Source organism: Mobula birostris, chromosome 31, assembly GCF_030028105.1.
Source record: "Mobula birostris isolate sMobBir1 chromosome 31, sMobBir1.hap1, whole genome shotgun sequence".
Classification (NCBI taxonomy): domain Eukaryota; kingdom Metazoa; phylum Chordata; class Chondrichthyes; order Myliobatiformes; family Myliobatidae; genus Mobula; species Mobula birostris.
In genome coordinates this window covers 32,887,804-32,910,339 of record NC_092400.1, presented here as the reverse complement: position 1 = coordinate 32,910,339, position 22,536 = coordinate 32,887,804, and the positions used below count along the sequence as shown (strand labels likewise).

At 48.9% G+C, this 22,536-nt stretch overlaps 1 protein-coding gene across 2 annotated transcripts in view; it reads left to right on the top strand.

Annotated features, from left to right (window-relative positions):
* Positions 1 to 9,936: 9,936 nt before the first annotated feature.
* The window catches only part of acad11 (acyl-CoA dehydrogenase family, member 11), an 81,854-nt gene continuing 69,254 nt past the window's right edge, over positions 9,937 to 22,536 (top strand). For both annotated transcript variants that reach the window (XM_072247750.1, XM_072247749.1), the window contains exon 1: positions 9,937 to 10,152. The gene's annotated coding sequence lies outside the window, so the exon portion shown is untranslated. The remainder of the gene's footprint in view (positions 10,153 to 22,536) is intronic.

Genomic DNA, 22,536 nt, shown 5'->3' with positions numbered 1-22,536 from the left:
CCTTCCACAAATATTCTAAGTTGAAACCTAGAATGGTCGAATTACATTTACAAATGACTTCCCCTTTTGCTTAAAAACACTTTTCAAATATGATTTGACCTCCTCTCCTTTCTAATATCCCAACAAGTTGCCTTGAGTTACACTTTAACATTGAAAGTGCAGATACAGTGGAATTTATCTGTGTTTCACTGTCCCCTATGGTCCTGGTGCAAGCCTGAGAAGTTCTGAAGTGAGAGAGCTTGTAAAAGTTTTGTATAAAACCTTCCCTCTTTCCCAGACCCTCAGATAACACGAGATGGTCTATACTCTGACCTATTGGTGTCACAGATGTGAAACTTCACAATGTCTCCTGAGGCCAAAACACTCAGAGCTGAAACAAGCCCTTCAGCCCAACAATTCTGTACTGACCATTAAACACCCATTTACACCAGTCCTACAGGGAACACATTTTATTCCCCGCACACTTCCGTCAACATCTTCAAGGATCTGAGGCCTCTGTTGGGCAGAGTCGACCGTGGATGTCGTATCTTAGCTGTCTAGGTACACAAATCAGGGCAGTACTCTTCAAGGGCCATTTACAGGGGGCAGCACCTTTGGGTGCTGGGAGGGAAGCAGATTAAAGATTAGTTGTATTTGTCACATGTGCACTGAAGCATAGAAACATACAGTGAAATGTAACATCTGCACCAAATCAAATCAGAGAGGATTGCGGGGGCAGCCCGCACGTCTGGTGTCAACGTAGCACGCCGACAACCCACTAACCCTAACTGTACGTCTTTGGAATGTGGGAGGAAACCAGAGCACCCGGAGGAAACCACAGCGGTCACGGGAAGAATGTACGGACTCCTGACGGACAGCAGTGGAAACTAAACCCTGATCGGTAATCACTGGCACCGTAAAGCAATTGCACTACCATGCCGCCCACAATCACGTTCAAACTCCACACAGACAGTACCAGGGGTTGGGGTCAAACCTGGGCTGCTGGAGCCGTCAGGGAGGAGCGTTACTCTCTGCCCCAGTGTGCTGTCCCACGTCTGTTCAGGGTGTTCTCCCACGACTTGTTCTGCTACTCAGACACACTCATCGGCGAGCAAGGCAACACTGCTCTTAATAATGTTTAGACTCATAACATCATCTACAAATCCTCTTTGTAACGAGACACTATTTATCAGCCCCCGTCTGTTTACGGAGCAACATCCTCACTGGTTTATGCGTTTGGTCCTGTTGCAGGTGTCCGGAGATTATCTGCCAACTACAAGGAGACACTGGGAACTCTAACTTGTGCTGGTAGGTTGTCACAGTGAGTACCCAGCATTCTTTATAAATTTTTAACCCGTGGTCAACAGGGGAAGGAAACTGACTGAAGCTGGCATGACCTCTGTGAAATTGACCCCAGATACCATGAAGCCTGGGTCCTCCAGAAGAGTTTTGGCCCAAAACATCAACTGTTTATTCCTCTCTGTAGAAGCTGCTTGAGTTCCGCAAGCATTTTGTGTGTGTTGCTCTGGATTTCCTGCATCTGCAGACTTTCTCGTACTCCTGAAATTTTGGACTTGGTATTGGAACGTTAATATTGTCACATTGTCACACTACAGTTGAAAGATTTGCCTGCTTGCCATCCAGACTTTAATCACAGGCTGGACATCAGAGGTGCGAAGGGCTGACTACTCAGGACCATCAGAAGGAGACCTGGCTTTGGAATCAGACCTCCCACACTCACTGGAGGACCTGCTGCAGTTCATTGCTCTCCAGCCGGTGAGAAACACCCACCAACCCAGCCATTGGACGTTCGGTCCACGTTACTCTTCTGGAGTTCGAAGAGAGACTTAGTTCCTCCTGGCCTAATAAACACAATTTTGAAGCAAAGTGGCGCACACAAAATGCCGGAGGAACTCAGCTGGTCAGGCAGCATCTGTGGAAGTCGACTTTGGGACCGAGACCCTTCATCAGGACTGGCAAGGAAGGGGGAAGGAGCCAGGATAAGAAGGAGGGAGAGGGGAGGGAGAAGACGCTAGAAGGTGAAGTGAAGTGGGTTGGAGAGGATTTACAAAGCAGGGAGGTGATGGTGGGAAAGGCAAACAGCTGGAGAAGAAGGAGCCTGACTAGAGAGGTGAGTAGACCATGGGAGACGAGGAAGGAGGAGGGGCACCAAGGGGAGGTGAGGAGGAAAAATAACCGGAAGTTATTCATGCCCTCAGTCGAAATATGAGGTGTTGCTCTTCCAACCAATTCTATTCTATTATAAACCTACCAACTCCCACAGTTTTAACCTGACTAGGCCTCTTCCCTCACTGTCCCCTGTAAGAATAGAGGCGGGGGTGGAGAATGTGGGAACAGGTGATAGGATTGAACCAAATGAGGAGAGGTTGATGGGCAGATAAACCAGGAGGGGGTGGGATGGGAAAGAGAGAAGAAAACCAGGAGGACAGGTGAGTGTGTCTGGGAGGAGAACACAATGAGTGTAGATTACCTGAAAGTGGAAAGTTCTGGTTCATACCATTGGGTTTTAAGCTTCTCTTGAGATGAGATGTGTGGAATGATGTCCTGTTTTGGGGCCTGTGCTGGCAACTGTTCTAGAGGAGCCCCTATTAGAGTTTCAGAGGTGGACTACTGTTGTTGGGTGCAGAACCCAGCAACGGATGAGACAGACAGAAGACTAAACCTGTTGCAGAGGCCGGAAATAGTCCTGAGCATGAGAGACTGCGGCAAAGTCAGAGAAGCACTCTTCCCTCTAAGCAGTAAGGCCGCACGGTAACCGAAATGCTCCCACACACATACCTTCAGTGCTGCGCAGCTGGAATAAAGTCAGGCCCGAAAAAGTTTACAAATCGTGAAAAGTTTTCTTTGTTGTATTGTATTTCATTATACCCTTCAATTAATAAATAGAATCAAAAGTACTTATCTGTTTCAGTTTTCATTCTAAATATTCACAGTTTCCCTATCACAAAAAGAAACATTTAAACCGCCACACAGTTTTCAGGCTGCGTAAAAATTTACTGTTCAGAGCAACGGTTGGTCCGCGCAGCGGTTTAAAAAAAGTTAGAGGGAATGTTGGGAACAGGTGGGGATTTTCCCTTGATCTGAAGTTATGTGACGGCATGGGGAGGTCTGAGATGACTTTAGGAGAGTTGTAGCCAGTATTCCTCCAAGAAAGTGACGTTAAAGACAAACTAGTTCTACAATGCAACACATCCCTGCTCTGGCCCGTTATATTAGCAAAATATTGGGTTACTGCACCACACTGCCACCCAGTGTCCGTAAGCTGTACCTGCAGGCCCAGGACTGAGATGCCAGACGATAGTCAAAGAGCACCGAAACAAGACCTTAGGCCTAAGTGCTCCCTGTTATCAAGGTGCACATCTAAGCTGGTCCCATTTGCCCACATTAGACCCAGATCACACTCTTTTCCTTTTCATATATCTGTCCAAGTATCATTTAAGTGTTGTTGATTACAGAGCCAGATGGTAGCTCATTTCAATTACCATGAGACATGGGAGCAGAATTAGGCCATCAAGTCTGCTCTGCCATTTCGATATAGCTGATTCATTTTCCTCTGAATACCATCCTCCTGCCTTCTCCACGTACCCTTTCACGCACTGATTAATCAAGAACCTATCAACACCCTTTAATACACCCAATGACTTGGCCTCCACAGCTGCCTGTGGCAATGAATTTTACAGATTCATCACTCCATGACTAAAGAATTTCCTCCTTATCTCTGTTCTGAATGGGCATATCTCTGTTTTGCGGCTGTGCCCCCTGGTCCTAGACTCCGCAATGAAAGTAACCATCGTCTCCACACCCACTCTCTCTCAGCCTTTCAACATTTGATAGGTTTCAGTGAGGTACCCCTCATTCTTCGGACTACCAGGGAGTACAGGCCCCGAGCTTTCGATCACTGCTCAGATGATGAAATGACCCTTTCATTCTCCTGACAACACGCCATCCTCTGTGTGAAAGTTGCCCCTCAGGTTCCTGTTAAATTTGTCCCCTCTCACCTTCAATCTATGCCCTCTTGTTCTTGATTCCCCAATCCTATGAAAAAGACAGTATGCCTCCACCCTACCTTTGCCCCTCAAGGTTTCAACCTGAAGCACCCACCTTCAGGGTAACGCCATGTTGGGTGGGTTAATAAGTTTGCAAATGATACAAAGTTTGGCGTAGTTGTGCATAGCGTAGAACAGTGATCCTAATCTGGGGTTCACAGACCCCTTGGTTAATGGTAGGGGTCCACGGCATAAAAATGTTGTGAACCCCTGATGCAGAAGGTTAAGGTTACAATGGTGCATTGACAGGATGCAGAGGTGGGCTGAGAACTGGCAGATGGAGTTCAACTTGGAGGAGTGTGAAGCGATTCACTTTGGAAGGCCAAATTCGAAGGCAGAATACAGGGTTGGTGATGGGCTTCTCAGCAGTGTGGAGAAACAGAGGGATCGTGAGGTCCACATCCATAGACCCCTCAAAGTTGCCACACAAGTTGACAGGGACATTATGAGGGTGTATGGTGTGTTGGCTTTCATTAGTAGGGAGACTAAGATCAAGAACTGTGAGGTAATGTTGCAGCTCTATTAAGCCCTGTTTAGACCACACCTAAAGTATTGTGTTCAGTTCTGGTCAAGTCATTATAGGAAGGATATGGAAGCTTTAGAGAGGGTGCAGAGGAGATTTACCAGAATACTACCTGGATTAGAGAAGATGTCTTATAAAGATAAGTTGAGCAAGCTAGGGCTTTTCTCTTCAGCGTGAAGGAGGATGAGAGGTAACTTTATAAAGGTTTACAAGATGAGAAGAGGCAGATATCAAATGATAGCCAGAGACATCTTCCCCAGGAGAAAATGGCTTAATGCCTGGGAACATAATTTTAAGGTGATTGGAAGAAAGTGTAGGGTGGATGTCAAAGTTAAGTTTTTTTTTGCACAGAGAGCGGTGAAGATGTGCAATACCCTGCCAGGGGTGGTGGTAAAGGGGCATTTAAGGAACTCTTACATAGGCACAAGGGTGATAGAAGGATTAAGGCTACGGTCGTATGAGAGAAGAGTTGGATTGGTCTTAGAGGACGTTAAAAGAGCAGCACAACATGATGGGCCAAATGGCTCTGGTGTGCTGACCTCCATGGATGCTGCTTGGCCTGCCGAGTTCTTTATGCAGTTTGGGGCTGAGAGGCTGTGCTACTGCTCGGGCTGGATCTACAGCGGAGGTCCCAGCCTGGGGACCCCAGACCCTTGGATAATGGTAAAAGTCTGTGGGTCTTCAGGGTCCTTCAGCAGTCACCAAGCCGCTGCCTTTTGGAGAAGGGAATCAGTGAATGGACCAATGGACCCTCGTCTTGTCCTCAATCTTCCAGCCCTTGTGCTGGCAGGCTGTTCCTTTCTCCAAGGATCCAGCCACTGCCCAGAATTTCAGGACCCTTGGGCTGCTGAATGGTGAGAGGACAAGTGAGACTTAACTCATTCTGGAATGTCGAGGTGAGGCAGTAATACACAGTAAATGTGGAAAAAAACCTTTTGATCATTTTGCTAAATGCTCCAGTTTCCACAACGCTCCTAGACAACTTAATCAACAGAAAACATGTGGCATTGCTAAATTTAAATGTTTGTGTTACATGCGCAGGAATGTAAAGAAAGTTTTTCTGAATTCCCTAAGTACCCTCAGTGGCATCTTTATTAAGTATACCTGTACACCTGTTTGTTAATGCAAATATCTGATCAGCCAATCAGGTGCCAGCCACTCAATGCGTAAAAGCATGCAGACATGATCAAAAGATTCAGTTGTTCAGACCAAATATCAGAATGGGGAAGAAATGTGATCCAAGTGACTATGACAGTGGAGTGATTGTTGGTGCCAGATGGGGTGGTCTGAGTATCTCAAAAACTGCTGATTTCCTGGGATTTTGACACACAATGGTCTCTAGAGCGTACAGAAATTATCATCAACATTATGTGCTGTGTCGTATGATGCGGGCAATGATGGTCTTCTATCTGTCTACTGAGCAAGGGGCCGTTGCCTGTGGGGGAGACCCCTTCACGCTGTTGCACTCTCCATGATCATGATAGTTCTTGGCAAGTTTTTATACTGAAGTGGTTTGCCATTGCCTTCTTCTGGGCAAGGTGGGTGACCCCAGCCATTATCAATACTCTACGGAGATTTTCTGCCGGGGGGCAATGGTTGCATAACCAGGACCTGTGATATGCACCGACGACTCTCATGGCTTCACATGACCCTGATCGGGTGGTGGGGGGGTGTCTAAACAGATGCTACAATTTGCCCAAGGGTGACCTGCAGGCTAGCAGAGGGAAGGAGCGCCTTACACCTCCCTTTGGTAGAGGCGTATCTCCACTCCACCATTCAACAGAGAATGGCGCAAAGAAAGCAATTAGCATCCAGAGAGCAGGGCAGCAGTTCTGTGGGCAAAGATACCTTGTTAGTGAGGGAGGTCGGGGGAGAACGGCCAGACTGGTTCAAGCTGACAGGAAGGTAACAGTAAAAACCACATGTTACAACAGTGGTGTGCAGAAAAACATCTCTGAACACACAACACGTCAAACCTTGAAGTGGATGGGCTACAGCAGCAGAAGACCATGAACACAGTGGCCACTTTATTAGGTACAGGAGGCATCTGGTTTGGTGGCCACTGAATGTAGATTTTCATGAATATATCTTTGAAAAAAAAAATCAGAGGTGAAAATAATTCTTCTTCTGCTGCCACAAGTTTCTGTTTAATTTTCATTCCCTTTAAAACCTATTCTGCAGCTGGGCCCTGCTGGAAATAAATCTCAATATATCCATAATAGATGGCAAGGCTGTGGCTGCGGACTCTGAGCTTCGGACATCAGCCGTTTCTAGCTGCGTGAAGAATCTCAGGGTTATATCCTGTGCACGTGCATTGATAATACATGTACTTTGATCCCACCTGTTGCTTCTTTTTGATTAAAACGGATCTAGGCAAGTAATAAAAGAAAGCTTCTGTGATAAATTGTGATGTTACATTGTGCAATTCGAATACAGATTTTCCCTGCAATATGGACCAACTAATTGGGAGAACCATACTAGCTGGATTGGATTATTTTAATCTGAATAATTTACAGATGGATTTCTTTAAGCACAGTCCAAGCAATTTAAAGTGCGTATGTTGAGAGAATGTAGACGGGTGGGGAATGATTTGTGCGTATTCGTTTGATCTGTGCCATCGCAGCAAATAAAAGTACAAAGCTTTCAACTTGTTCCCCATCTTGTGTGACCGTGTGGGACATCACAACCACACCTATTTGATATTTGGCGTTGTCACCAAAAGCTCTAGCAAATTTCTACAGATGTACTGTGGAGAGCATTCTGACTGGTTACATCACCACTTGGCACAGTACAGCGCAGGAGTCCACAGACCCCTCGGTTAACGGTAGGGGTCCATGGCATAAAAAAAGGTTGGGACCCCCCAATATAGATGTACCAATGCACAGGATTGGAAAAGGCTGCAGTGGGTTGTAACCTCGGCCAGCTTCATCATGGGCCCTAGCCTCCTACCGTCGAGGACATCTTCAAAACAGAAGGACCCTCAACGTCCAGGACATACCCTCTTCTAATTGCCACCATCATGGAGCCTGAAGACACATGCTTAACTTCTCAGGAACAACTTCTTCCCCTCCGCTGTCAGATTTCTGAATGGTCCACACACCTATGAACACTACCTCACCATTCTGATCTCTTATTGCACTATTTATTGATTTTAAGATATATTTTCTTATTGTAGATATGTCTCTATCAGGTGGTGAGTGATCTTACGAGTAGCCGGTGCAGATCACAGATCCTGGTGATGTGATCGCTGACGCCCAGCAGACAGCCCTGAAGAGTGTTGACAGTAGCTGGGGGCACCCGTCTCGTTAAGACACTGCCCAGAAGACAATGGTAAACCAGTGCTGCAGAAAAATTTGCCAAGAACAATCACGGTCATGGAAAGACCATCATCGCCTATGTCATACCACACAGCAAACAATGAACGAATGATTTATTTTTAAGTATACATACAATATATTCTTATTGTAATTCATGTAATTTGTAGTGATTGTAGTGTACTTTTGGGGTAAAACAACAAACTCTGTGATATTTATCAGTGATAATAAACCTGTTTCTGACACTATTTTTACTGTCAGATAGCCATGTGAACTTTTTCACAATCATAAATGTGAGACGCCCCAGATACACGGTTTCTGCTTGGCACCCAAACCCATGCAGGCTGTTTCCCTCATTTTACCTGTTCTCACACCACCAGGTTCAGAAACAGTTATCACCCCTCAACCATCAGGCGCTTGAACCAGAGGGGATAATTTCACATGCCCCATCACTGAACTGTTCCCACAACCTATGGACTCGCTTTCAAGGACTCTTCATCTCATGTTCTCGATACTTATTGATTTATTTATTATTGTTTCTTTTTTTTTGTATTTGCACAGTTTGTTGTCTTTTGAACACTGGTCAAGTGTCCAAGTTGCTGTGGCCTTTCACTGATGCTATACTGGTTATTACTCTATTATGGATTTACTGAGCATGCCCACAGAAAATTGACCTCAGGATTGTATATGGTGACATGCATGTACTTTGATAATAAATTTACTTTGAACTTTGAATATCACTGAGCAGCATCTTACTGTCTATAATGCTGCTGGAGTTCAGGGCAGCAACGAAGGTCCTCCATCTCTGATAATGTTCAGGGCTTCCTTCATCATGTCCGTAGCTTCCTCTCGGTTTTCACTACTGTCAGTCATTCAAGTCGCGGGTGGAGACTCAGAAATATCGTCGCAATCAGATGTAGAAGGATTCTTCACTGCTGTTTCCATAACAGTTTTGTTTGGCCAGACCTGGTTGTTAGCTCTGAGCTGAACCCCCAAACCTGGAGGACACTCTTCCTCTGGCCTCTACCCTTTGACCTGTTTGGCATGACTGACCCTACCAAGAGCCAAAGCTTAGAGCCCAGACTCCAGCCGACAGAGCTCTCCGGGTCATTGAGGCAGGCAAGCCTCCAAACTCTGTCATTGAGCACCCCTGAATAAAGGAGGACAAATCACTCAGATTACAGGTTGACTGGTGACATCAGATGTAGGCAGTGAGGGAGAAGCAGTGTGAGTGGTGGTAAGATACCACTATAATTATATGGGGACTAGATGAAACTGTAATTGGTTATTGTAGTGGTTTTGGCAGCCTTACCTAAAAAAGGATATACCTGATTTAGAGCTGAGTAAAGGCCAGTCTGATTGCTGAAATGTGGTCTTTATAGGGGAAGAGAGTGAGCTGTTTTGTCCAATGTAGGAGGAGAACTTCAGGGAAACATAACAAAATATTTACAGGCGCAGAATCCAGGACACTAGAGGAGGGCTGAAATAAGAAATGTCTCCACTCACTGGAATTTTCTATCCCAGAGGCTCAGCCGTTACAATCATTCAAAAGTGAGTTGATTCTCATATGCAAAAGGACATTATTCACAGGTACACATTAAAAAAATTTACTTTTAGCAGCAAGGTATAAACTTTCTCTGTTTAAGGTATGAGCAATGAGATATTAGAGGGTTTCTGGACCTTAAAGGAATCGAAGAGTTTGTGAAAAGGGCAGGAAAACAGTTTGGGATTAAACACCGGGTGTTCAATGGCGCCGGAGACTCGAGGGGCCGAACGGCCTTTGCCGGGTCATTTTTGTCTTCCAGCTGGCAGGCAGATAAGGGGAGGTCGGTCGCAGGCTGATGAGGCAGGCGGGGCGGTGAGGTCGGTCGCAGGCTGAGGAGGCAGGCGGGGCGGTGAGGTCGGTCTCAGGCTGATGAGGCAGGCGGGGCGGTGAGGTCGGTCGCAGGCTGATGAGGCAGGCGGGGCGGTGAGGTCGGTCGCAGGCTGAGGAGGCAGGCGGGGCGGTGAGGTCGGTCGCAGGCTGATGAGGCAGGCGGGGCGGTGAGGTCGGTCTCAGGCTGATGAGGCAGGCGGGGCGGTGAGGTCGGTCGCAGGCTGAGGAGGCAGCGGGGCGGTGAGCGGTGGCTTGCCCGAGCTGAGGTGACGGGTCTCCGGTCGGAAAGGACACGTTAGTGCTGCTGAGGCTGCCTCCCATGACCGCACAGTTGGAAGCTGAAGGAGAAGCTGCCCGCTGCTCTCTGACTGAAGCCGGTTGGCGGCGGCGAATGTACGTGGGAAACTGTGAGAGGTTTTCAGTTCACTAACACAAACAATGGTTTGTTTTGCATCGTGTTAACAATCAAAATCGCTGGGGTACTTGAATTTCCGGCATCGCAGATTTCCTCGTGTTTGCTGGGAATACTCAGCAGCTCAGGGGAGATGTACGTGTAGTTCATGAATAATTTTCGCTCCTCCCCACTAAATCCTGTCTCAGGAGAAACTCCGGGGCGTTTAGTAAAAGCGCGGAAGTTGATGCTTCGACGAATATCGGGCCTGAAGGTCGAAGCAACGCCCCGCTGTTTCCCAATGGTAAACAAGGATGTTGTCCCAGAGAAAACGAGAAAAGAAAACATATTTACTTCTGTGCGGAGAAACTTCATGTTCTAATTTTTCTTTTGAACTTCTTTTGAATTCAAGCCAATGAGAAAGGTAGAGAAGATTAGGCTTAGTTACTGAGCATAGCAAGTTTTTAATGAAATGATCGAAAATAGTGCTTTGAACGATTCAGGAACCCGTTCCCCATTGCCATTAGATTTCTCAATGGACATTGACTCCATGAACACTACCTCCCTATTATTTTTCTCTTTCTGCACTAGTTACTTAAATATCTATATATTTGCTGTAATTATGATGTATTGCAATGTACTGCCAGCACATAACAATGAATTTCACGGCTTATGCCAGTGATATTAAACCCGATTCTGATGTGGTGCACCCAGATGAACATACCACATTTTTTATATTGAAAACAGATGAACATACCACATGCACCCAGATGAACATACCACATTTTTTATATTGAAAACAGTTTCTGAAGTGGTGTAATCATTCCTACTGTGGGGAAATGCAGCGAAGATTTAAATAACTAGGTAATCTCTTTGATGATGGATGAAGGATAATACATAGAAAACAGAGGAGTACAGCAACAGGCTGTTCGGCCCACAATGTTGTGCTGAGCCAGCTGAAAATCAAAGGCAAAAATACCCGATAACTGAGCCCTCCTGTGTGCACAATGTCGATATCCCTCCATCTTCCTCACATTCATGTGACTATCCAAACGTCTTTTAAAAGCCTGTAATGTATTTGCCTCTACAACCATACCAGGCAGTGTATTCAGGCATCGACTACTTCCAGGGTGGAAAAAAACCTACTCCTCAGACCCCCCTTTGAACCCACCCCCTCTCACCTTCAATGCACGCCCTCTGGTATCAGACATTCCAATCCTGGGAAACAGATACCTCCTCACTACTCTACCTGTGCCTCTCATCAACTTGTAAACCTCTATCAGATCTCCCCTCAGCCTTCGACACTCCAGAGAAAACAACCCACGTTTATCCAGCCTCTCATGATAACACATTTCCTCTAAACCAGGCAGCATCCTGGTAAACCTCTCTGCATCCCCTCCAAAGCCTCAACATCCTTCCTATAGTGGGGTGACCTGAAGTAAATGCAATACTCCAGATGCGGCCTAACCGGAGTTTTATAACCTCCTGACTTTCGAATTCAATGCTGCTTCAACTCAAAAAGAACAACCCTCCACAAGCCTTCTTCCTCACTTTATCAACCTGTGTCGCTACTTTCCAGGAGCTATGAGCTTGATCCTAAGATCTCTCTGCTCAGCCTTTTAGTGTGCTGTCTCCTTGTATTTGCCTGAACGAGATGCAACACCTCACATTTATCTGGGTTAAACTTCATCTGCCATTTCTCAGCCCATATTAGTAATTGGTCTATATTCTTTACCAGTGGTCTACACTTTGCACCACTCCACCAATCTTGGTATCATCCACAAATTTACAAACCAACCCATCCACATTTTCATCCAGGTCATTGAAATACATTACAAACAGCAGAGGTTCCAGCACAGATCCTTGCAGAACTCCACTAATTATAGACATCCAGCTTCAATAAGTCCTATCAACCACTGCCATCTGTCCTCTATCTGCAAACCAGTTCTGGATCAAACAGCCACTCTCACTACCCTTGTCACCAGTAAAATCCACACACACACTACTGTTGTCACCAGTAACCCTCCTTTACACACACAACCCTCGTTACCAGTAACCTGCACACTCACTACCCTCGTCACCAGTAACCTGCACACTCACTACCCTTGTCACCAGTAACTCGCACACGCACTACCCTTGTCACCAGTAACCCACATAAACTACCCTTGTCACCAGTAACCTGCACACTCACTACCCTTGTCACCAGTAACGCACACACTCACTACCCTCGTCACCAGTAACCCGCACACTCACTACCCTCGTCACCAATAACTCACACACACTCGCTACCCTCGTCACCAGTAACCTGCACACTCACTACTCTTGTCACCAGTAACGCACACACTCACTATCCTCATCACCAGTAACCCACACACTCACTACCCTCGTCACCAGTAACTCACACACACTCACTAACCTCGTCATCAGTAACCTGCACTCACTACCCTCGTCACCAGTAACCCGCACACTCACTGCCCTCGTCACCAGTAACTCACACACACTCACAACCCTCGTCACCAGTACCCTGCACACTCACTACCCTTGTCACCAGTAACGCACACACTCACTACCCTCGTCACCAGTAACTCACACACACTCAGTACCCTCGTCACCAGTAACCTGCACACTCACTACCCTTGTCACCAGTAACCTGCGCACTCACTACCGTCGTCACCAGTAACTCGCACACACTACCATCGTCACCAGTAACCCACACTCACCAGTAACCTGCACACTCACTACCCTCGTCACCAGTAACTCGCACAGTTACTACCCTTGTCACCAGTAACCTGCACACTCACAACCCTCGTCACCAGTAACACACACACTCACTACCATCGTTTCCAGTAACCTGCACACTCACTACCCTTGTCACCAGTAACCTACACTCACTACCCTCGTCAGCAGTAACCCGCGCACTCACTACCGTCGTCACCAGTAACTCACACACACTCACTACCCTCGTCGCCAGTACCCTCCCCACTCACTACCCTTGTCACCAGTAACGCACACACTCACTACCCTTGTCTCCAGTAACCCACACTCACTACTCTCTTCACCAGTAACCCGCACACTCAGTACCCTCATCACCAGTAACTCACACACACTCACTACCCTTGTCACCAGTAACCTGCACACTCACTACCCTCGTCACCAGTAACATGCACACACACTACCATCGTCACCAGTAACCCACACTCACTACCCTTGTCACCAGTAACACACACACTCACTACCATCGTCACCAGTAACTTGCATACTCACTACCCTTGTCACCAGTAACCTGCACACTCACTACCCTCGTCACCAGTAACCTGCACACTCACTACCCTCGTCACCAGTAACTCGCACAGTTACTACCCTTGTCACCAGTAACCTGCACACTCACAACCCTCGTCACCAGTAACGCACACACTCACTACCCTTGTCTCCAGTAACCCACACTCACTACCCTCTTCACCAGTAACCCGCACACTCAGTACCCTCATCACCAGTAACTCACACACACTCACTACCCTTGTCACCAGTAACCTGCACACTCACTACCCTTGTCTCCAGTAACCCACACTCACTACCCTCTTCACCAGTAACCCGCACACTCAGTACCCTCATCACCAGTAACTCACACACACTCACTACCCTTGTCACCAGTAACCTGCACACTCACTACCCTCGTCACCAGTAACATGCACACACACTACCATCGTCACCAGTAACCCACACTCACTACCCTTGTCACCAGTAACACACACACTCACTACCATCGTCACCAGTAACTTGCATACTCACTACCCTTGTCACCAGTAACCTGCACACTCACTACCCTCGTCACCAGTAACCTGCACACTCACTACCCTCGTCACCAGTAACTCGCACAGTTACTACCCTTGTCACCAGTAACCTGCACACTCACAACCCTCGTCACCAGTAACGCACACACTCACTACCCTTGTCTCCAGTAACCCACACTCACTACCCTCTTCACCAGTAACCCGCACACTCAGTACCCTCATCACCAGTAACTCACACACACTCACTACCCTTGTCACCAGTAACCTGCACACTCACTACCCTTGTCACCAGTAACGCACACACTCACTACCCTCGTCACCAGTAACCCGCACACTCACTACCCTCGTCACCAATAACTCACACACACTCGCTACCCTTGTCACCAGTAACCCGCACACTCACTACCCTCGTCACCAGTAACCTGCACACTCACTACTCTTGTCACCAGTAACGCACACACTCACTATCCTCATCACCAGTAACCCACACACTCACTACCCTCGTCACCAGTAACTCACACACACTCACTAACCTCGTCATCAGTAACCTGCACTCACTACCCTCGTCACCAGTAACCCGCACACTCACTGCCCTCGTCACCAGTAACTCACACACACTCACAACCCTCGTCACCAGTACCCTGCACACTCACTACCCTTGTCACCAGTAACGCACACACTCACTACCCTCGTCACCAGTAACTCACACACACTCAGTACCCTCGTCACCAGTAACCTGCACACTCACTACCCTTGTCACCAGTAACCTGCGCACTCACTACCATCGTCACCAGTAACTCGCACACACTACCATCGTCACCAGTAACCCACACTCACCAGTAACCTGCACACTCACTACCCTCGTCACCAGTAACTCGCACAGTTACTACCCTTGTCACCAGTAACCTGCACACTCACAACCATCGTCACCAGTAACACACACACTCACTACCATCGTTTCCAGTAACCTGCACACTCACTACCCTTGTCACCAGTAACCTACACTCACTACCCTCGTCAGCAGTAACCCGCGCACTCACTACCGTCGTCACCAGTAACTCACACACACTCACTACCCTCGTCGCCAGTACCCTCCCCACTCACTACCCTTGTCACCAGTAACGCACACACTCACTACCCTTGTCTCCAGTAACCCACATTCACTACCCTCTTCACCAGTAACCCGCACACTCAGTACCCTCATCACCAGTAACTCACACACACTCACTACCCTTGTCACCAGTAACCTGCACACTCACTACCCTTGTCACCAGTAACGCACACACTCACTACCCTCGTCACCAGGAACTCGCATACTCACTACCCTTGTCACCAGTAACCTGCACACTCACTACCCTCGTCACCAGTAACCTGCACACTCACTACCCTCGTCACCAGTAACTCGCACAGTTACTACCCTTGTCACCAGTAACCTGCACACTCACAACCCTCGTCACCAGTAACACACACACTCACTACCATAGTTTCCAGTAACCTGCACACTCACTACCCTTGTCACCAGTAACCTACACTCACTACCCTCGTCAGCAGTAACCCGCGCACTCACTACCGTCGTCACCAGTAACTCACACACACTCACTACCCTCGTCGCCAGTACCCTCCCCACTCACTACCCTTGTCTCCAGTAACCCACACTCACTACCCTCTTCACCAGTAACCCGCACACTCAGTACCCTCATCACCAGTAACTCACACACACTCACTACCCTTGTCACCAGTAACCTACACACTCACTACCCTTGTCACCAGTAACGCACACACTCACTACCCTCGTCATCAGTAACCCGCACACTCACTACCCTCGTCACCAGTAACCTGCACACTCACTACTCTTGTCACCAGTAACGCACACACTCACTATCCTCATCACCAGTAACCCACACACTCACTACCCTCGTCACCAGTAACTCACACACACTCACTACCCTTGTCACCAGTAACCTGCACACTCACTACCCTCGTCACCAGTAACTCACACAGTTACTACCCTTGTCACCAGTAACCTGCACACTCACAACCCTCGTCACCAGTAACACACACACTCACTACCATCGTTTCCAGTAACCTGCACACTCGCTACCCTTGTCACCAGTAACCTACACTCACTACCCTCGTCAGCAGTAACCCGCGCACTCACTACCGTCGTCACCAGTAACTCAAACACACTCACTACCCTCGTCGCCAGTACCCTCCCCACTCACTACCCTCGTCACCAGTAACCTGCACACTCACTACTCTTGTCACCAGTAACGCACACACTCGCTATCCTCATCACCAGTAACCCACACACTCACTACCCTCGTCACCAGTAACTCACACACACTCACTACCCTTGTCACCAGTAACCTGCACACTCACTAGCCTTGTCACCAGTAACACACACACTCACTACCATCATCACCAGTAACCTGCACACTCACTAGCCTTGTCACCAGTAACACACACACTCACTACAATCATCACTGGTACCCTGCACACTCACTACCCTCGTCACCAGTAACTCACACACACTCACTACCCTTGTCACCAGTAACCTGCACACACACTACCCTTGTCACCAGTAACACGCACACACACTACCCTCGTCACCAGTAACCCACACTCACTACCCTCATCACCAGTAACTCACACACACTCACTACGCTCGTCACCAGTAACCTGCACACACGCTATCCTCTTCAGCAGTAACTCGCACACTCACTACCTTTGTCACCAGTAACCTGCACACTCACTACCCTTGTCACCAGTAACGCACACACTCACTACACTTGTCACCAGTAACCCACACTCACTACCCTCGTCACCAGTAACCTGCACACTCACTACCCTTCTCACCAGTAATGCACACACTCACTACCCTTGTCACCAGTAACCCACACTCACAACCCTCGTCACTAGTAACCCGCACACTCACTACCCTTGTCACCAGTAACTCACACACACACACTAACCTCGTCACCAGTAACCTGCACACTCACTACCCTTGTCACCAGTAGCCCACACACTCACTACCCTTGTCACAAGTAAGAGACACAGTCACTACCCTTGTCACCAGTAACTCACACACTCACTACCCTTCACACCAGTAACTCACACACTCACTACCCTTGTCACCAGTAACGCACAGTCACTACTCTCGTCACCAGTAACCGACACTCATTACCCTCATCACCAGTAACCCGCGCACTCACTACCCTCGTCACCAGTAACTCAAACACACTCACTACCCTTGTCACCAGTAACCCGCACACTCACTACCCTCGTCACCAGTAACTCACACACACTCACTACCCTCGTCACCAGTAACCTGCACACTCAGTACCCTCGTCACCAGTAACCTGCACACTCACTACCCTCTTCACCAGTAACCCACACACTCACTACCCTCGCCACCAGTAACTCACACACACTCACTACCCTTGTCACCAGTAACCTGCACACTCACTACCCTTGTCACCAGTAACCCACACTCACAACCCTCGTCACTAGTAACCCGCACACTCACTACCCTTGTCACCAGTAACTCACACACACACACTAACCTCGTCACCAGTAACCTGCACACTCACTACCCTTGTCACCAGTAGCCCACACACTCACTACCCTTGTCACAAGTAAGAGACACAGTCACTACCCTTGTCACCAGTAACTCACACACTCACTACCCTTCACACCAGTAACTCACACACTCACTACCCTTGTCACCAGTAACGCACAGTCACTACTCTCGTCACCAGTAACCGACACTCATTACCCTCATCACCAGTAACCCGCGCACTCACTACCCTCGTCACCAGTAACTCAAACACACTCACTACCCTTGTCACCAGTAACCCGCACACTCACTACCCTCGTCACCAGTAACTCACACACACTCACTACCCTCGTCACCAGTAACCTGCACACTCAGTACCCTCGTCACCACTAACCTGCACACTCACTACCCTCTTCACCAGTAACCCACACACTCACTACCCTCGCCACCAGTAACTCACACACACTCACTACCCTTGTCACCAGTAAACTGCACACTCACTACCCTTGTCACCAGTAACCCACACTCAAAACCCTCGTCACCAGTAACCCGCACACTCACTACCCTCGTCACCAGTAACCCGCACACTCACTACCCTTGTCAGCAGTAACGCACACACTCACTACCCTTGTCACCAGTAACCCACACTCACTACCCTCGTCACCAGTAACTCACACACACTCACTACCCTTGTCACCAGTAACCTATACACACTATCTTTGTCACCAATAACGCGCACACTCACTATCCGCGTCACCAGTAACGCGCACACTCACTACCCTTGTCACAACTAACAGACAAAGTCACTACCCTTGTCACCAGTAACCCACACACTCACTACCCTTGTCACAAGTAACACACAAAGTCACTACCCTTGTCACCAGTAACTCACACACTCACTACCCTTGACACCGGTAACACACACTCACTACCCTTGTCACCAGTAACGCACACACTCACTACCCTCGTCACCAGTAACCCACACTCATTACCCTCGTCACCAGTAACCCGCGCACTCACTACCCTCGTCACCAGTAACTCAAATACACTCACTACCCTTGTCACCAGTAACCCGCACACTCACTGCCCTCGTCACCAGTAACTCACACACACTCACTACCCTCGTCACCAGTAACCCACTCACTCCCCTCGTCACCAGTAACCCACTCACTCACTACCCTTGTCACCAATAACGCACACACTCACTATCCTCGTCACCAGTAACCAGCACACTCACTACTCTCGTCACCAGTAACTCACACACACACACACTACCCTCGTCACCAGTAACCTGCACACTCACTACCCTTGTCACCAGTAACGCACACACTCACTACCCTCTTCACCAGTAACCCACACACTCACTACCCTCGCCACCAGTAACTCACACACTCACTACCCTCGTCACCTGTAATGCGCACTCACTACCCTTGTCACCAGTAACTCACACACACTCACTACCTTTGTCACCAGTAACCTGCACACTCACTACCCTCGTCACCAGTAACACACACACTCACTACCCTCGTCACCAGTAACCTGCACACTCACTACCCTCGTCACCAGTAACACACACACTCACTACCATCGTCACCAGTAACCTGCACACTCAATACCCTCGTCACCAGTAACCCGCGTACTCACTACCCTCGTCACCAGTAACCTGCACACACCCTATCCTCTTCACCAGTAACTCGCACACTCACTACCCTCGTCACCAGTAACCTGCACTCACTACCCTCGTCACCAGTAACACACACACTCACTACCATCGTCACCAGTAACCTGCACACTCAATACCCTCGTCACCAGTAACCCGCGTACTCACTACCCTCGTCACCAGTAACCTGCACACACCCTATCCTCTTCACCAGTAACTCGCACACTCACTACCCTCGTCACCAGTAACCTGCACTCACTACCCTCGTCACCAGTAACCCGCACACTCACTACTCTCGTCACCAGTAACCCGCACACTCACTACCCATGTCACCAGAACGCACACTCTCACTACCCTCGTCACCAGTAACCCGCACACTCACTGCCCTCGTCACCAGTAACGCACACACTCACTACCATCGTCACCAGTAACCTGCACACTCACTACCCTCGTCACCAGTAACTCGCACAGTTACTACCCTTGTCACCAGTAACCTGCACACTCACTACCCTCGTCACCAGTAACACACACACACTCACTACCCTCGTCACCAGTAACCTGCACACTCACTACCCTCTTCACCAGTAACCCACACACTCACTACCCTCGCCACCAGTAACTCACACACACTCACTACCCTTGTCACCAGTAACCTGCACACTCACTACCCTCGTCACCAGTAACTCGCACAGTTACTACCCTTGTCACCAGTAACCTGCACACTCACCACCCTCGTCACCAGTAACACGCACACACTACCCTCGCCACCAGTAGCTCACACACACTCACTACCCTTGTCACCAGTAACCTGCACACTCACTACCCTCGTCACCAGTAGCACGCACACACTATCCTCGTCACCAGTAACCTGCACACTCACTACCCTCGTCAACAGTAACTCACACACTCACTACCCTCGTCACCAGTAACGCACAGTCACTACTCTCGTCACCAGTAACCGACACTCATTACCCTCATCACCAGTAACCCGCGCACTCACTACCCTCGTCACCAGTAACTCAAACACACTCACTACCCTTGTCACCAGTAACCCGCACACTCACTACCCTCGTCACCAGTAACTCACACACACTCACTACCCTCGTCACCAGTAACCTGCACACTCAGTACCCTCGTCACCACTAACCTGCACACTCACTACCCTCTTCACCAGTAACCCACACACTCACTACCCTCGCCACCAGTAACTCACACACACTCACTACCCTTGTCACCAGTAAACTGCACACTCACTACCCTTGTCACCAGTAACCCACACTCAAAACCCTCGTCACCAGTAACCCGCACACTCACTACCCTCGTCACCAGTAACCCGCACACTCACTACCCTTGTCAGCAGTAACGCACACACTCACTACCCTTGTCACCAGTAACCCACACTCACTACCCTCGTCACCAGTAACTCACACACACTCACTACCCTTGTCACCAGTAACCTATACACACTATCTTTGTCACCAATAACGCGCACACTCACTATCCGCGTCACCAGTAACGCGCACACTCACTACCCTTGTCACAACTAACAGACAAAGTCACTACCCTTGTCACCAGTAACCCACACACTCACTACCCTTGTCACAAGTAACACACAAAGTCACTACCCTTGTCACCAGTAACTCACACACTCACTACCCTTGACACCGGTAACACACACTCACTACCCTTGTCACCAGTAACGCACACACTCACTACCCTCGTCACCAGTAACCCACACTCATTACCCTCGTCACCAGTAACCCGCGCACTCACTACCCTCGTCACCAGTAACTCAAATACACTCACTACCCTTGTCACCAGTAACCCGCACACTCACTGCCCTCGTCACCAGTAACTCACACACACTCACTACCCTCGTCACCAGTAACCCACTCACTCCCCTCGTCACCAGTAACCCACTCACTCACTACCCTTGTCACCAATAACGCACACACTCACTATCCTCGTCACCAGTAACCAGCACACTCACTACTCTCGTCACCAGTAACTCACACACACACACACTACCCTCGTCACCAGTAACCTGCACACTCACTACCCTTGTCACCAGTAACGCACACACTCACTACCCTCTTCACCAGTAACCCACACACTCACTACCCTCGCCACCAGTAACTCACACACTCACTACCCTCGTCACCTGTAATGCGCACTCACTACCCTTGTCACCAGTAACTCACACACACTCACTACCTTTGTCACCAGTAACCTGCACACTCACTACCCTCGTCACCAGTAACACACACACTCACTACCCTCGTCACCAGTAACCTGCACACTCACTACCCTCGTCACCAGTAACACACACACTCACTACCATCGTCACCAGTAACCTGCACACTCAATACCCTCGTCACCAGTAACCCGCGTACTCACTACCCTCGTCACCAGTAACCTGCACACACCCTATCCTCTTCACCAGTAACTCGCACACTCACTACCCTCGTCACCAGTAACCTGCACTCACTACCCTCGTCACCAGTAACCCGCACACTCACTACTCTCGTCACCAGTAACCCGCACACTCACTACCCATGTCACCAGAACGCACACTCTCACTACCCTCGTCACCAGTAACCCGCACACTCACTGCCCTCGTCACCAGTAACGCACACACTCACTACCATCGTCACCAGTAACCTGCACACTCACTACCCTCGTCACCAGTAACTCGCACAGTTACTACCCTTGTCACCAGTAACCTGCACACTCACTACCCTCGTCACCAGTAACACACACACACTCACTACCCTCGTCACCAGTAACCTGCACACTCACTACCCTCTTCACCAGTAACCCACACACTCACTACCCTCGCCACCAGTAACTCACACACACTCACTACCCTTGTCACCAGTAACCTGCACACTCACTACCCTCGTCACCAGTAACTCGCACAGTTACTACCCTTGTCACCAGTAACCTGCACACTCACCACCCTCGTCACCAGTAACACGCACACACTACCCTCGCCACCAGTAGCTCACACACACTCACTACCCTTGTCACCAGTAACCTGCACACTCACTACCCTCGTCACCAGTAGCACGCACACACTATCCTCGTCACCAGTAACCTGCACACTCACTACCCTCGTCAACAGTAACTCACACACTCACTACCCTCGTCACCAGTAACTCACACACACTATTGTCACCAGTAACGCACACACTCACTATCCTCATCACCAGTAACCCGCACACTCACAACCCTCGTCAACAGTAACTCACACACACTCACTACCCTTGTCACCAGTAACCTACACACACTACCTTTGTCACCAGTAACCCACACACTCACTACCCTTGTCACAAGTAACACACCAGTCACTACCCTTGTCACCAGTAACTCGCACACT